Source organism: Oncorhynchus kisutch, linkage group LG1 (genome assembly GCF_002021735.2).
Source record: "Oncorhynchus kisutch isolate 150728-3 linkage group LG1, Okis_V2, whole genome shotgun sequence".
Lineage (NCBI taxonomy): Eukaryota > Metazoa > Chordata > Actinopteri > Salmoniformes > Salmonidae > Oncorhynchus > Oncorhynchus kisutch.
Genome location: NC_034174.2, coordinates 74,461,799 through 74,479,440, shown reverse-complemented (window position 1 = coordinate 74,479,440; position 17,642 = coordinate 74,461,799). Strand labels below are relative to the sequence as shown.

At 44.5% G+C, this 17,642-nt stretch overlaps 1 long non-coding RNA gene and 1 pseudogene across 1 annotated transcript; both read left to right on the top strand.

Annotated features, from left to right (window-relative positions):
- Nucleotides 1–12,712, top strand: part of LOC116375790 (max-interacting protein 1-like) — a 30,200-nt pseudogene extending 17,488 nt beyond the window's left edge.
- A 415-nt stretch (nt 12,713–13,127) lies between these two features.
- LOC116375788 (uncharacterized) lies at nt 13,128–16,873 on the top strand. Its single transcript, XR_004211152.1, has 2 exons — nt 13,128–14,464; nt 14,515–16,873. It is a non-coding gene; the product is annotated as an uncharacterized LOC116375788 (long non-coding RNA).
- The last annotated feature ends 769 nt before the right edge of the window (nt 16,874–17,642 follow it).

Sequence of the window (17,642 nt, the reverse complement as noted above, 5' to 3'; positions counted from 1 at the left end):
CACACTGAACCACACAGGGCATCCTTACCAGAAAAACAACATCGCCATTGTGTTGGTAGCGTAGCTAGCAGACAAAAGTGATTCAACATTGGAGCCTGTGTTCGTGTGTGTGTGTGTGTGTTTGTGACTATGATACAGTAAGCTATCTTAGTTGTGTGTTTTTATAAGACGGGTGGGTGTGCACGTGACAGAGAGCAGGGTTCATGTACTCACACGGCTGCATGTATGTACTATTTATGTAACATGTATGTGGGCTGTGAAGAGTGACTGCTACATGCATATTGCATTTCACCATCTGCAAACTGTACGGGGGGTGGATCAACGCTCTGCATGTTTGGCCCATATATTCATTCCAGATTATTCCATATGATGTACAGGGGCGTATAGCGATTTCCCAAGAGTACACAGCTAAGCCAACATGCCCTGTTTGATTTTTTTTGTGCTTAAATGATAGATTTAACCTACACTTGAGTGTACAAAACATTAGGAACACCTGCTCTTTCCATGACATAGACTGACTAGGTGAATCCAGGTGAAAGCTATGATCCCCTATTGATGTCACTTGTTAAATCCCCTTCAATCAGTGTAGACGAAGGGGAGGAGACGGGTTAAAGAAGGACTGTTAAGCCTTGAGACATGGATTGTTTTTATTTATTTACTTTTTGCTCTTTTACACACCAGTATCTCTACTTGCACATCATCATCACTCCAGTGTTAATCTGCTAAATTGTCATTATTATCCTATGGCCTATTTATTGCCTACCTCATCATGCCTTTTACACACACTGTATATAGACTTCCCTTTTCTCTACTGTGTCATTGACTTGTTTATTGTGTTATTGGCTTGTTTATTGTTTACTCCATGTGTAACTCTGTGTTGTTGTCTGTTCACACTGCTATGCTTTATCTTGGCCAGGTCGCAGTTGTAAATGAGAACTTGTTCTCAGCTAGCCTACCTGGTTAAATAAAGGTGAAATAAATAAATACAATTGTGTGTGTGTGCCATTCAGAGGGCGAATGGGCAAGACAAAATATTTAAGTGTCTTTTAACGGGGTACAATATGGTAGCAGGTGCCAGGCACACCGGTTTGGGTGCGTCAAAACTGCAACACTGCTGGGTTTTTCACACTCAACAGTTTCCTGTGTATCAAGAATGGTCCTCCACCCACGGAACATCCAGCCAACCTGACACATGGAACGCTTTCCACACCTTGCAGAGTCCATGCTTCAACGAATTTTGAGGGCAAAACGGGGGGTGCAACTCAATATCGGGAAGGTGTTCCTGATGTTTTGTACACTCAGTGTATATTTAAAAAAATGTCAGCTTCATTGAAATCATACAGAACATCTGTGTGTGTTTGGTGTGTATAGCTCTCAATTTTACTGCTCAGTAAAATTTAGGCTGTGGCTTTGGGGCCTCAGATAAGGCTGGACGAAGCTGGAAAGAAAGAAGTGGTGGATTTTATTATCCTTCCTATCCCTGGAAAGAGACATGGTGATATTGGTCAGCGTCATGCTAACAAGAGAACATGTTCATAATGATTGTGTCTGCATCCCAAATGGCACCCTATTCCCTATGTTGTGCACTTCTTTTGACCAGGGCCAATCTAGGTTCTGGCCAAAAGTAGTGCACTATGTAGGGAATAGGGTGCCATTTAGGGCGTAGTTCATAATGACCATGATGTCTCCATTTCCTGACTGCCTTGTCGGCTTGGAGATTTACCACCGCGCTCCACCAAGGATCTGGAATAGTATAATATCCTGGGATGCATGCCAAATGGTGCCCTGTTCACTACATAGTGCACGACTTTTGGCCAGAGCCTGGTTAAAAGTAGTGCACCGTGTAGGGAATAGGGTGCCATTTGGGATGCCTGCAGCCTATGTGAAGGTCCTGTAATTAGTTTAATATCTATGTGAAGGCTCACTTGTCAGCTCGCTACATACATAACTAGGTCATATGGGAGGTGGGGTTGAGGGTGTGGGGCAGAGTAGCAATGTGATCTGTGTTGATTAATCAGGAATGAGTGTTTTAATGTCATTACCCTCTATTCATAGGCCTACATCATTGAAATTGACCTACCGCCAAACCAATATATGTTTTACAACTTTTCCAGATGTTCTATTTTTTATTTTTTTTATTTTTTATTTCACCTTTATTTAACCAGGTAGGCTAGTTGAGAACACCTTTATTTAACCAGGTAGGTTAGTTGAGAACACCTTTATTTAACCAGGTAGGTTAGTTGAGAACACCTTTATTTAACCAGGTAGGCTAGTTGAGAACACCTTTATTTAACCAGGTAGGCTAGTTGAGAACACCTTTATTTAACCAGGTAGGCTAGTTGAGAACACCTTTATTTAACCAGGTAGGTTAGTTGAGAACACCTTTATTTAACCAGGTAGGCTAGTTGAGAACACCTTTATTTAACCAGGTAGGCTAGTTGAGAACACCTTTATTTAACCAGGTAGGCTAGTTGAGAACACCTTTATTTAACCAGGTAGGCTAGTTGAGAACACCTTTATTTAACCAGGTAGGCTAGTTGAGAACACCTTTATTTAACCAGGTAGGCTAGTTGAGAACACCTTTATTTAACCAGGTAGGCTAGCTGAGAACAAGTTCTCATTTGCAACTGCGACCTGGCCAAGATAAAGCATAGCAGTGTGAGCAGACAACAAAGAGTTACACATGGAGTAAACAATTAACAAGTCAATAACACAGTAGAAACCAAAGGGGGAGTCTATATACAATGTGTGCAAAAGGCATGAGGAGGTAGGCAAATAATTACAATTTTGCAGATTAACACTGGAGTGATGAATGATCAGATGGTCATGTACAGGTAGAGAAATTGGTGTGCAAAAGAGCAGAAAAGTAAATAAATAAAAACTGTCCTGATCACATCCTTCAAATGTATGGCGTTGTGTCTGTAGCCAGGGTCTGAACGGTCCCTTTAAGAACATATGTCATGTATATCAGACATCTTGGATGGCCCGTGCCGTCAAGTCATTCATTATTTAAGACTTGTTCAAAAGTTCCAGGAAATGTAGGCCAGCTATAGTGTAAAGCTCCTTTCTCTCTCTGCCTCATGTGTGTTCCACGAAATACTGTCACAACTAGCAGGAATCTATGTCCTCAGCCAGATCAGTGTTTTACCCATGGAAAAACATCTATTTCTAAAATAAGCTATTTTTTAGGTTTGGGGTTATTAGACTACACCTTGGCTCTAGGTTTCCCCTGTGTTTGTTTCTCAAACAAACCCACCTTTAATTAGCCTTATCTGCAAAACATTACAGAAGCTACTATTTAAGCTACTCTGTTAACCTGGGAGACAGCATCCTGTGTTAATGTGATGCTGCAAGCCACAGACCATAATGAAACAGTCTACACAAAGACCACTCACATCTACCCTCTAACCTCACAAAGACCTCTCACTACCTCTACTACACCAGTTACCTCACAACCATAATGAAACAGTCTACACAAAGACCACTCACATCTACCCTCTAACCTCAAAGACCACTCACATCTAACCACAAATACCACTCACATTTACCCTCTAACCTCACAAAGACCTCTCACTACCTCTAAAACAGCAGTTACCTCACAACCCTAATGTAACAGTCTGTATAAAGACCTCTCACTACCTCCACTACAGCCTCTGTAGCTGCAGGAGGTGACGGTGGAACAGAGCCGTGTTAAAAACACCAAACCACAATAAAGGCTTGCTGCCTGTCTGTGTGCACAGCTGAGCATCCTTTCAACCGTCTTTTCAACCTCTCTTCAAACCATTTTTCAACATCTTGTCGGGGCAGTTTTTTATTTTTTATTTCCTTTCAAACTCTCTCTTGATCAGATGAAAGAGAAATAGAGGAGAGTAAACGAGGAACCTGTGGAGGGATGAATAGAGAGAGAGAAGGAGTGCGTAGGCCAAGAGCCGTGAGCAGTGCTTGGGGCGATTCTGCCGGGTTACGAAGGAGGGTTTTGAAGTGCGGATGGCCTTTTTCTCTGAAGGGTTAGCTCTTGTGTTGGAGGCAGGCTTGCGCATAGGAAAGAGAGGAAGATTGATGGATAGAATAGAGGGAAAGAGAGAGGTGGAGGTTAGAGAGCGTGGAAGACCATCTCTCCACACAATGAGTTTGTTTGTACCATCATCATGCAATCAGCGTCACAAACTACAACAGTACGCATCCGTTTACCTTTGTTGTCATTCAAAATCCTAGCTTTGATTTCCTGTGTGTGAGTTCTGAGGACTTCGCGGTAGCATCAGCATGCTAGCAGCACGCATTATGTAATCTGCATGATGCAGATGGGAGCCACATACACGTAAAGCTAACGCTAGGTAATGCTATTCATGGGATGCCCCGGAGAACAGGGCTCTTTGGCAGGCTAACGTTAGCACACGTTCTAGGCTATCAATAGCTAAAGCAACAAGGCTCATTGGCGGGCTAACGCTAGCAAGCGCTAGGCTATTGATAAGGAGTGGCGCTAATGCCATCCAACCCCCTGCAGTGCTAAATTAGCTTAGCAGGTTATCTATACCCAGCACACTACTAACACTGAGGTTAGCGTCCTGGCATGATCCTTCCGGTAGCTAACTCTGGTGTGTGTGGTGTTGCAGTGTCCTACCACTGCAAATTACATCCAATGCCATTTATGTAACGAGATAGGCCTAGCAGGGTTGGGGTTAATTCCATTGCATTCAGGAAGTAAACAGAAATTCTAATTCCAATTTTTACTCTGCATTTCAGTTTACTTACCAGTTTGACTGAATTGAACCCAACCTTGAGACCGAGTCCCCGTTACTAGGTCTATATTCCCTGTTTGCTATTTTGTCCTCAGGAGGCCCCAAAGGAGATTACAGTGCAGAATGCCTGTGTTTAAAGTCCCACTCGGGTATTTAAGCCCACAAACGACTCATTCATTTTTTTGTCACCTATTAGGGCATAAGCCCAGGTCTTTGACCCGACCGATAAACAACTTCCCAGCATGCTTTAGGGATTACCACCATTAACTCTTAAACCTAACTGGTAAAGAACCACGCTTTAGAGGTTTAGGAACATTTAACCCTTGGTGGACATTGTGTATGGACAGTGACAGAATTATAGGGACATACTTCTCTATCTCGTTCTCACTCTCTCTATTTCGCTCTGTTTGTCTCCCACCTTTTTCTTCCTCTGCCTCTGTTGATCTCTGTCTCTACCTGTCAATCTCTCTACATCTCTATTTTCCCTCTCTTTCTCCTTCCGCTTCGTGCTCCTTCTTCCTCCTCTCTCTATCTCTCTGTCCCCCCCATCTCTCTCTGGAGGAGGGGAGAGAAGAGGGAGAAGAGGGGAAGGAGAGCGATATTAACCTTAGTTACATTGACCTTGCGTGTGTAGAAATCAAGGCTGAGAAATGTGCTTTGAGAAGTTATCACATGGGTGTGGAGGTGTCTGTGGTTAGCTGCTGTGACTCACTATCAGAATAGGCCTACGCATTCAAACTTTATCCAGCCAAGTTCTGTGCGTGAAAGAACAGGAGGCTGTGACTATATAGACCTACAGTGGTTAACTAGCCTTAGCCTACTCATGAAGAGGTTAACCTTCACTTGAGACAGATAGACAGATAGGTCTGTGAACGGTGCCTGCCGTCTTCCCCCCCCTCTCCCTCCCTCCAGTAAGCGAGGGTTATCTAGGGTCAGCTGCTGAGACTGCAGTAGAGTGCATGGTTGTCTTTATCAGTGAGAGGTGGAGAGGGGCGGAGAGGGGAGGGGGGAGTAGGGGCCTGTAGAACTACTGTCTGGAGGAGCTCCATTCACCTCACACGCTGTAGCCTGACAGGCATGTCTAGACTTGTCTAGGATACCCCTCCCTTCTTTTCTTTCTCTCAGTGTGTGTGAGAGAGCATGTGTTTTCAGCCAGCTCAGCTTTACTGACGTGCTACAGCCATCTTCCAGGTCAAATAGTGTGATAACCCAGAGGTCTCCAAACCTGTCTGTAATCTGCTGTTAGCGCTATACAAGCGGCACTCTCCTAGCCACGCCAGCCTCACCCTCATGTGGGTGCTAGCAAGCACGCTAAGTAGTGCTACGTATCAACAGCCATTGTCAGTCAATCCAGTAGAGGTTGAAAGCTGTGGTGAGTTTTGATTGGTCACTAACGTCACGCGACATCCCAGAGGATTTGAATAAAGTTCAGCTTTCCCCAACTTAAGTCCCGCCCTGTTCGGCTCCCTGGCTTTCCTTCCGTTTGAAGTGAACAGCTTCCGATGTTTCACCGTGCGATGCCGCTCCCGAGTGTAACCTCAGAGTAAGGCCTGGGGCACCGCTATGCAGAGGACACCCACACACACGCTAGAGAACAGAGATGAATCTGATCGTAGTCCATCTCTGTGTAGGCCTGCTGGGTGAGAGGAGATGGTCACACTACGTGCTGCACTAGGATAACTGAGATAAAGACTGAATGTGGGCTGGCCTGCCCTGTGAATGGGGCTGTTTACTGTCAGAGACAGACAGATATTTATCATATATAGAGACGTGTGTACGTGTTTTTGTACGTGTGTGTGCTCGTGTGTGTGTGTGTGTGTGCGTGCGTGTATAAGTGTGTGTGCGTGCGTGTATATGTATGTGTGTGTGTGTGTGTGTGTGCGTGCGTGTATAAGTGTGTGTGCGTGCGTGCGTGTATATGTATGTGTGTGTGTGTGTGCGTGCGTGTATAAGTGTGTGTGCGTGCGTGTATATGTGTGTGTGTGTGCGTGCGTGCGTGTGTGTGTGTGTGTGCGTGTATATGTGTGTGTGTGCGTGCGTGTATGTGTGTGTGTGTGTGTGTGCGTGCGTGTATATGTATGTGTGTGTGTGTGTGTGTGCGTGCGTGTATATGTGTGTGTGTGTGTGTGTGTGTATATGTGTATGTGTGTGTGTGTGTGTGTGTATGTATGTGTGTGTGTGTGTGTGTGTGTGTGTGTGTGCATGCGCACACGTTTATTATTTAGGTGTTATAAGCAGTGCTGCCCTCCCATCCTGTCCCCACACAACCCAGAGGCATAACGTTCACTTTCTTCACATAGTTGAACACACACAGACACAGACAGACAGAGACATACACACACACACACACAGACCGACAGAGACATATACACACACACACACAGAGGAGAGTGGTTTCTGAGTAGTTGCTGGTGTCTTTAGGTTGTAATCTAGCCTCAGGGCCGAGACATTTTGAATGTCCTAGTCTGAGCAGCCTAGCGCCCTAGGTTAGCTAAAATACTTCTTCACCACAGCCTAATGCTCTAGCTTAGCTAAAATACCTCTTCACTGCAGCCTAATGCCCTAGGTTAGCTAAAATACTTCTTCACCACAGCCTAATGCTCTAGGTTAGCTAAAATACCTCTTCACTACAGCCTAATGCCCTAGGTTAGCTAAAATACCTCTTCACTACAGCCTAATGCTCTAGGTTAGCTAAAATACCCCTTCACTGCAGCCTAATGCTCTAGGTTAGCTAAAATACCTCTTCACTGCAGCCTAATGCCCTAGGTTAGCTAAAATACCTCTTCACTGCAGCCTAATGCCCTAGGTTAGCTAAAATACCTCTTCACTGCAGCCTAATGCTCTAGGTTAGCTAAAATACCTCTTCACTGCAGCCTAATGCCCTAGCTTAGCTAAAATACCTCTTCACTGCAGCCTAATGCCCTAGGTTAGCTAAAATAACCCTTCACTACAGCCTAATGCCCTAGGTTAGCTAAAATACCTCTTCACTGCAGCCTAATGCCCTAGGTTAGCTAAAATAACCCTTCACTGCAGCCTAATGCCCTAGGTTAGCTAAAATACCTCTTCACTGCAGCCTAATGCCCTAGGTTAGCTAAAATACCTCTTCACTGCAGCCTAATGCCCTAGGTTAGCTAAAATACCTCTTCACTGCAGCCTAATGCCCTAGGTTAGCTAAAATACCCTTCACAGCAGCCTAAAGGACAGGTTATTTTGTTACACCCTCAGTGATCTCTCTCTACCTCTCTACTCAGCCATTACCTAGGTATACTGTCCTACCTTCAGTAATATAGTCTAGCTAGCTATGATTATAATGAGCCAGAGAGGGAGAACTGCACTGGGATGGGGTGCAGGAAATGCCATTACACCTCTCTGTGTCATTTGAGATTGTGCGTGTTGTGGTGTAATTCGGGCTCAGACAATTTCATTTACATCTTATTAGTCAGGTCATGTGGTCAGTCACAGAGGGGGGAAGTAAAACTGAGTAGGGTGCAGGAAACACCATCACACCTCTCTCTTTCTCTTTTTTCTCTCTCTGTCTGTATGTCTCTGTCTCTTTCTCTCTCTTGTTTCTCTCTCTCTCTCGCTCTCTCTCTCTCTCTTTCTCTCTCTTTTTTCTCTCTCTGTCTCTGTCTCTCTCTCTCTCTCAGTATCATCTGGACCTATGTGTTGTCTTGTTATCTACTGTATCTGGCTCCTGAATCCTTCAATATTATGTCTCTAACCTCTCTCTCTCTCTCTCTCTCTCTCTCTCTCTCTCTCTCTCTCTGTGTGTGTTCCTCTCTTCCAGGAGAGCCCACCTGCGTCTGTGTTTGGAGAGGTTGAAGGCCCTCATCCCTCTGGGAAAAGACTGTAACCGCCACACTACCCTGGGGCTGCTCAACAAAGCCAAATCACATATTAAGGTAACTATACCGCACGGACACACACACATACTTATGACCTGTTCAAGTCTAAAAAACACACACACATACTTATGACCTGTTCAAATGCTTTAAATATGTATGACAAATATTTGTCATTTTCCATTGATTTATTTGAGTTATGAAGCTTTACTATTTAAACTCCAACAACACATTTGAGTAGTAACCAATGTTCCCTCTGAGCTGAGTTTCCCCGTCAGTTAACTCTATCGACGTTTCCCTTCACTGTGGGAATTGTGATCGAATCAGAGCAGTCATTATTAGCCACTTTCAACACAACATACCAAAACAAACTGTGCAAGAGACTGTGTCGTACGCAGAGCGCGTCGGATTTCAATTGCACTGACAGGCACGTGTCACGATCGTCGAAATAACATTCGGACCAAGGCGCAGCATGATATGGGTTCCACATCTTTTATTCGCGAAACGCACAAAACAATTTAAGAAGCAAACGATACGTGAAGCTATGAAGTGCTCACAGGCAACTACACATAAACAAGATCCCACAAAACACAGTGGGGGAAATGGCTGCCTAAATATGATCCCCAATCAGAGACAATGATAAGCAGCTGCCTCTGATTGGGAACCATACCAGGCCAACATAGAAATAAAACAACCTAGATTACCCACCCTAGTCACACCCCGCCCTAACCAAAATAGAGAATAAAAAGTCTCTCTATGGTCAGGGCGTGACAGCACGACTCTACACAGTCCGGTGCGCCATAACCAATCAGAGCTTCAATAGGCCTATATGCAAATAGACCATTTTCAAATATGGTTTTGTGCAATTCACTTTGAACTGGACTGTTTACAGCATGAGCGGCTGCGATCGTTATGCGCTTGTTTTGAAATCAAAGCCAGAGCTGCATGTAGCCACGTGTGCACATTTGTTCACATTCTTTGCTAGTTAGTGAGTTGTTAGCCCAGTTAGAGATCATTTGTAGTCAGCAACGTGGCAGTGATTGCTTCCTACAAGAGAACAAAACGTGTACATTTCTTGGCATGTTTGAACGCGAGTCGGGTAAAGAGCTTTTTATGGCAGTTTTTTATTTTCAGACGGTCTTGAATAAGCTAAGTAGCCAATAGGCAGAGGGTAGCATCCTTTGTCTGATTCTCTGTGATAATGGTATGGAAATAATCATTCATTTTATCTTGCGTCAAACAACAAATTGTTCAGGATAAACAGGTTAATGTCAAGCTCTGCATGTGTTTTTCAAAAGTCTCATGGAATGTAGGCCAACATTGAACACCACACATTGTCTGCTACTGTAGGCTGAATGATAGAACAGCTATTTCCATGTTTAAATGTAATGTGATACATATTCTCCCTATTTGTTTATGTTAGGCCACTCTGGTAGTCCTCATTATGATCAAATAGCCACAGTAGTCTACCTGGTCACTGTTAAAACTGTAACTTAAAGTGGGTACAGCCTCAGTGTTCACAGTAAACACGCGCTGGAAGTTGCACAGAATTTTCACAACGTTCAAGTTTGCGCTCAGCCGACCTGAAATTCTCTCACTGCCGGAAAAAATGAGAGGGAACATTGGGCTCTTAATGAGAAACATGTTGTTTGTTCTGAATCTATGGCCCCTGCAGCTTCCCCACTACTGACAGCCACCTGAATGAGGTTAACATGGGAGTGAAGATCAATAACATTGACCCTGACAATGACACAGAAACATGGAATGAAGGGTCGCATTGTTGTTGCATGTCTCTCGTTCGCTCTTTCTCTCTTCCCCCTCTCTCTCTCTTTCACTCTCACCCCCTCCTCTCACTCTCACCCCTCTCTTTCACTCTCACCCCTCCTCTCTCTCTCTCTCTCCTCTCTCTCTCTCTCTCTCTCTCTCTCTCTCTCTCTCTCTTCTCTCTCTCCTCTCTCTCTCTCTCTCTCTCTCTCTCTCTCTCTCTCTCTCTCTCTCTCTCTCTCTCTCTCTCTCTCTCTCTCTCAGTGCTGTAACTGTCAGCTCTAGTCTTTATCAAGTATTGCCGTGACTCTGTGTAACAGCAGTAGTAAACAGACGCATCGTAAACAAAACACTGATACAAGATAAACAACGCCAAGTCTGGCAAGACAGAACGTTACTTCTGTGGTGGACTGTTGGGTGATTTCCCTTCCAAAGGTTAGAGTCCGGATACAGGATACTAAAGTCTACATTGGAGTTGTAGCGTTTGGAGAATTGATTGGCGGTTTCATTGACTCCTCTATCTCTCATCCTCTCTCCTCGTGCCATTTTTTGTCTACTTCCCTATCTGTATCTCTCCCTCCATCCCCCTCTCCCACTGTCACTATCCCTCTGAGAATATCTTCTCTATCAACCTTACCCGCTAAAATATATACATTCAAATCTATTCATACCACGCTCTCTCGTCTCTTCTTCTCTCCTCTCCCTCCTATAGAAATTGAACACAGCCTGGTAAAATATCCTTTTAAATAGATAAAGGAACACACAAAGGATAGCAACTCATCATCTCTCTGAGGGTGTGGTGGAGGAGGCAGGTGCTCTTTGGAAACAGGTATACAAATCCAGTTTGTTCAAGATAACTAAACACATGCTCTCTCTCTTCTCTCCTTTCTCTCTCTTCTCTCCTTTCTCTCTCTTCTCTCCTCTTTCTCTCTCTTCTCTCCTCTCTCTCTCTCTTCTCTCCTCTCTCTCCCTTCTCTCCTCTCTCCCTTCTCTCCTCTTTCTCTCTCTTCTCTCCTCTTTCTCTCCCTTCTCTCCTCTCTCTCCCCTTTCTCTCCCTCTCCCTTCTCTCTTCTCTCTCTCCCTTCTCTCATCTTCTCCTCTCCTCTTTCTCTCCCTTCTCTCCCTCTTTCTCTCCCTTCTCTCCTCTTTCTCTCCATTCTCTCCTCTCTCTCCCTTCTCTCCCTCTCTCTCCTCCCTTCTCTCCTCTCTCCCTCCATTATCTCCTCTCTCTCTCTCCTCTCTCCTCTCTCTCTCTCTCTCTCCCTTCTCTCCTGTCTCTCTCCTCTCGCCTCTTTCTCCCTTCTCTCCTCTCTCTCACTTCTATCCTCTCTCTCTCACTTCTCCTCTCTCCCTTCTCTCCTCTCTCTCTCTTCTCTCCTCTCTCTCTCTTCGCTCTCCTCTCCCTTCTCTCTCTCCTCTCTCTCTCTCCCTCCTCTCTCTCTCTCTCTCTCCTCTCTCCCCTCTCTCTCTCTCTCTCTCTCTCCTCTCTCTCTCCTCTCCTCTCTCTCTCTCTCTCTCTCTCTCCTCTCTCTCTCTCTTCTCTCCTCTTTTCTTTCCCTCTTCTAGAAACTTGAAGAGGCGGACCGTAAGAGCCGTAACCAGCTGGACAGTCTGGAGAGGGAGCAGAGGCACCTCCACCTCCAGCGCCAGTTGGACCTGCTGCAGGGGGGCACCGGGTCCGGGGTAGGAGGCACTGGGCCGGGGAGGGAGAGAGGATACGCATGGACAGCGTGGGCTCCACCCTCTGCTCCTCCGAGCACTCGGACTCGGACCAAGGTGAGCGACCGTGACCGCCGAAAGGGATCTTTGCCAGATTCCAGTCTTTATTTCATTGTATCACACACATAAGCACATCAGTTAAAGAGATGTGGACTTTGCACACTTGTACCCTATTCTTAGGATAACCAGAAAGCTAGATTCTGTGTGGAAACAAACCAAACTTCTCAGTTTAGTAGTGTTCCTGTCTAGTTCCAAGGAGCTCTTGTTTCAAGTGTGTTATTCCAACTTTCTGCTCTTCTCGTACTCTCCTCTCACTCTCCGCCCCCCCCCCCCCCCCCCCCCCCCCCTCTCTCTCTCTCTCTCTCTACCTCTCTCCTTCTCCCACCTCCCTTGCCCTCTACAGAGGAGATTGAGGTGGACGTGGAGTCTACAGAGTTCTCGGAGCACGGGGAACTGGACTCGGTTTCTTCTACGGCCTCCACCAGCGATCTAGACGACCACAGCAGCCTTCAGAGTCTAGCCAGCGACGAGGGCTACTCCAGCTGCAGCATCCTCAAACTCTCCTCAGCCTTCTCCGGATCCTCCTCATAGGAGATGGCTGTTGGGTGTAGACTCCTCCCCCCCGGCTCCAATCTGCAACCTCGGGGGGCTAAATCAACATCCAAAGACAACCACCTGAACCTGTCCAGCGACGAAGGTTACGAGGGAAAACGTTAATCCAGCGTCCTCGTCAAACTCAGCGCCTTCTCTGACCGGCCGATTAGAGTTGTCTCCAGCTCCAACCTGCAAACAACCTTGGCCTCCATCCACCACCCCTGTTGTGTGTCGTCATGTCACCCATCTACATGTATCATCGCCGACTACACCATCGCCATGGCATCCCTCAAGTGGCGCCCTGACATCCTTCTAACTTCCTGTCTGTAACCCCTCGCCATCGCACCATCCTTCGCTCTGCTCCAACTCGCTGCTGAACCTCAACCCCCAGTCTGAGAACAACCCTCCCCCCTCGGAACCCCTCAACCCCCCTCCGTCCCAAGCAGAAGGTCCACCCAACATGAGAACAGAGATTGATCCAAACACAGAACCAACCTTTATTTTGAGAATCTGAATAAGAGCAATGGTTTGAGATTAGATTTAGACTTGGGTGGCTTTATGAATGGTTGAAACTGAAGATGAAAAAGGATGTATTTTTATATGCTGGGATCAGCATTATCTTTGGTTTTATTGCAGACATAATCGAAGGGAATTAGACCCTCTATTTTTAAATCAAACAATTGATTAAGTTATTTTAGAATCAAACAACCCCAAATTTTAGCATCAGAAATGCACTTACATTTCTAATATATATTAGAATATTTTCTGATGAGTTTTCTGAGTTTTAAAACCTTGTTTGGTTCTGTGTGTTTGAGTGTTTGCTCTGGTCTTGTGTCTGAAGTCAAGTCAATGTTCTGCTGGACTTAAAAACCAATTTGGGAACAAGTGGTAATTTGGACACAGACTCTGTGGAATGTCAAGAAGTCTACTTGCCATATCAACACATTTGGCCCTTGAACAACGCTCCTTTTTATTTTACATTTCTTGTCTTTGTGGGTTTTTATTACCACTGTGCAACCACAGCACTGCATCCAACAGACACTTGAAATGGTGCTACCTGAAACAGCAACAACAAACCCATCCACAACGCAGCTCAAACGCTTGTACAACCAACGATCCTTGTCTGCCGTGTCATACAGGACGTTTCCATCCGAACGAATGGAGGAGAAACAAAAACATGCATCATATGCATTCCCATGGAACGTGGGCGGTGCTCGGTGTGGAAATCAATCTTCAAATGTGTTTTTACAACAACGCAGCTACCACAACAAGCTATCCTGCACCTGCCTACCTTATAGCTGTTTATAGAAACAAATCGGCACAATTTAAAAAGAAGGAATAGCAAGGATCTTTGGACTATAGAGACAACATCCATCCTTTCTCTATCTAGCCGTAACAAGCAATAACCGTTTCTAGTATTTTTGTTTATTTGAAATTTCGACCATTTGACCTCCTGTTTTCCCCCCCTCTCTTTTCCAAGGCAACAGACCTGTGGCCGTCCAAAAAAAGCTCATTCAACTTGCTTAGTTTTTTGTACATAATTAGATAGCTTACAAATAGCTTAATAAATTAACGATGAAAAAAAGGAGTGTAAAAAAAAAAGTTTGACAACTTGTGTATAGAAAAAAACCTATTGCCTCTGTTGCTGTTTTTGACCTTGTGTTTTTGTGCATTTTAAATTATATTTTTGAAAAGATTTATTCTACTTCTCTCAGAGTGTGACTGGCAAGCGGTCAGTCAGTCGTCCACGTGGCATGAATTGGACAGTAATTGCTTTGTTCATTTTGCTGGTTGAAACGTTCAAAGGTTACCATTCTGTAGCTGTCCCCCATCAACCCCAAGAGAAACGTTCAAAGGTTACCATTCTGTAGCTGTCCCCCATCAACCCCAAGAGAAACGTTCAAAGGTTACCATTCTGTAGCTGTCCCCCATCAACCCCAAGAGAAACGTTCAAAGGTTACCATTCTGTAGCTGTCCCCCATCAACCCCAAGAGAAGTTCCACTTCATAGTACTTAACTTCAAGTTCAAGACACAACAACAAGAGAACAACAACTATATGGCTGTAATACAAAATGGCCGCCACCCCAGGACATCTTCTGTTCATAAATACAGAGTTTGTGTGGCACTCTTATTTATTCAAACTTGTTTGTTTCTTACTTTTATTTTGAAAACTCCTATATGGCATTCCACTGGTGGTATCTCGTGAGCTGTGGTGGAACTCGAGTCTGAAGTGACAGCACCAAGGTGTATGATGATGTCATTGACTGTGTATGTACATCCTTAGCCCTTGTTACTGAAGCGAGCCCAACTTGCACTTTGAAAAGTCTGGTTTTCCACTGGTATTCACATATCTCTTCATATGAAAGAACAATCCCACCCTGACCCTTGAGTTTTTGAAGTTTATATATTTATTAGCCTATTTCTCCATCCCTCACAGAACCAACACAGATTGAGAAAAAAAATGAAAAAAGTTAACTTATTTGGTTTCTGTCTTATCTTATTACTCTTCCTATTTTTTAATGATTTTATCCCTTATTTTAAGATTTAATGTTTAAAAGTGAAACAATTGTTGTTTCCCAAATGGCACCCTATTCCCTACATAGTGCACTACGTTTGACCATACTCTGTCAAAAGTAGAGCACTAAGTAGGGAATAGGGTGCCATTTAGGAAACAGACCATGGTGAATCGTAGTGAAGTCATACCAGGCTAATGTTGTTTTGTTAGACGGACACTTGAAATGTCCCCAAGCTGCTCCCAGTACTGAGCCTTGCCTCTCATGCATCCACGGTCGAGTTCCAAACTGACCCCAAGCTGCTCCCAGTACTGAGCCTTGCCTCTCATGCATCCACGGTCGAGTTCCAAACTGACCCCAAGCTGCTCCCAGTACTGAGCCTTGCCTCTCATGCATCCACGGTCGAGTTCCAAACTGACCCCAGGCTGTATGGTCATCTTCTCCTTCTCTGATAGGCTGGGTGGAGTTTTTGTCCTAACGGTTTACACCTATCCAATAATCCTAGAATTTGCTAGGAGGGGATGGGGGTGTAGGGTCAAGGGGTTGATTTTGGACTCAGCCTACAATAGCCAAGTCTAATGGGCAAATACTGAGCCAGCTACTATACAAAATGGGGGCTAACTAACTAACTCCACACTCTAGTAGGAAGACAAGTAGTAGTCTTTACTAGATTATGTTTTAGTCAACAAAATGTGTCTTACATTTACAAAAGCCTCAGATTAATATTATTGAGATCAAAAACCTATGGTTTCAACGAAGGACATCATTCAAGGTGTAAAGTTAAGAGTGTAATCTTGAGGGATTTCATGATCTCCTCAAATTTGGATGGTTCACTGACTATGGTGCTTTCTCGATAGAAACAAGCCAAACGACCTCAGAACACCAACAGTGTCCTCTTCTCTTTCACAGGGGGCAGATTACTTCACTCTCCTTCATTTACACTTTTATCTTCTAGCGCTTTTTTTTGTCGTTTTTTGAACCTGCACTATGAGAAAAAAGGGCCCATATTTAATGAAAAACGGTGTTTTTCCCCAATCCCCTCTCTCTTTTGTGTGTGTTGTCTGGTGTCCTTAGTGCGGCCATATAAGTGATACCTGCTTTTGCCTGTGTATGGCTAGCAGTATGTTGTTTTATCCAGATTTGGGGGTCTATTCTAACTCAGTTCCAATCTGTTCAGTTCAAGATGGGAATTTCTTACCTGGTATCCAAACTGAATTCACATTCCATTTTGCAGATGGAATTTAGATGGAATTGACCTCCACCCTGAATAATGTCACTCCAGTGTGCTAGGTATTGGTCTTATAGACAATGACTCGGAGGGGGGGAACGAATAGCCTGGGACCCAGATCTGTTTGTGCTGTCTTTCCAACTCCTGTGGTCATTCTGGTCAAGACAGCACAAACAGATCTGGGAACCAGGTTAAGGCAGAATGAATGGGTAAAAGTAGATACAACTATTCCCACCTCCAAACAGGACAGACCTAGCCTGGGTTAAACTAGGCTGAATGCTGTGATACAAGTTAGCGTAGCATTCAGTCTGGTTTAACCAGGCTATAGGAGAGACTATAGTCCCCTTGTTGTTCAGATGAACTCTGTGGCCATCAATCCTTTGTAGAACATGCTCTCTGATGATGATGATTCTCGCTGTGTAAGTTTGAAAATGCAATACTTACAATAAAACACCAAGATTTTCAAACCGGAACTTGTTGACTTTGTCTACTACCTATCTATATTGTTATTTTCAAGGTTGTTTTTAATCCATTCTCCGTTCATTTTGAGGAAGTCAGACACTTCTTGTCGGTTGGGTTCCTGTCAGTCAGCGATACACTTGAGTGTACGAAACATTATGAACACCTGCTCTTCTATGTCATAGACTGACCAGGTGAATCCAGGTGAAAGCTATGATCCCTTATTGATGTCACTTGTTAAATCCACTTCAATCAGTGTAGATGAAGGGAAGGAGACAAGTTAGAGACACATTTTTAAGCCTTGAGACAATTGAGACATGGATTGTGTACGTGTGCCATTCAGAGGGTGAATGGGCAAGACAAAAGATTTAAGTGCCTTTGAACAGGGTATGGTAGTAGGTTTGTGTCAAGATCAGCAACACTGCTGAGTTTTTCACGCTCAACAGTTCCTGTGTGTATCAAGAATTGTCCACCACCCAAAGGACAACTAGCCAACTTGACACAACCGTGGGAAGCATTGGAGTCAACAAGGTATCTCGGACCTGCCTAGTGTGTTCCTTGTTCTTCATGATGCTCTCTGCGCTTTTAACGGACCTCTGAGACTATCACAGTGCAGGTGCATTTATACGGAGACTTGATTACACACAGGTGGATTCTATTTATCATCATTAGTCATTTAGGTCAACATTGGATCATTCAGAGATCCTCACTGAACTTCTGGAGAGAGTTTGCTGCACTGAAAGTAAAGGGGCTGAATAATTTTGCACGCCCAATTTTTCAGCT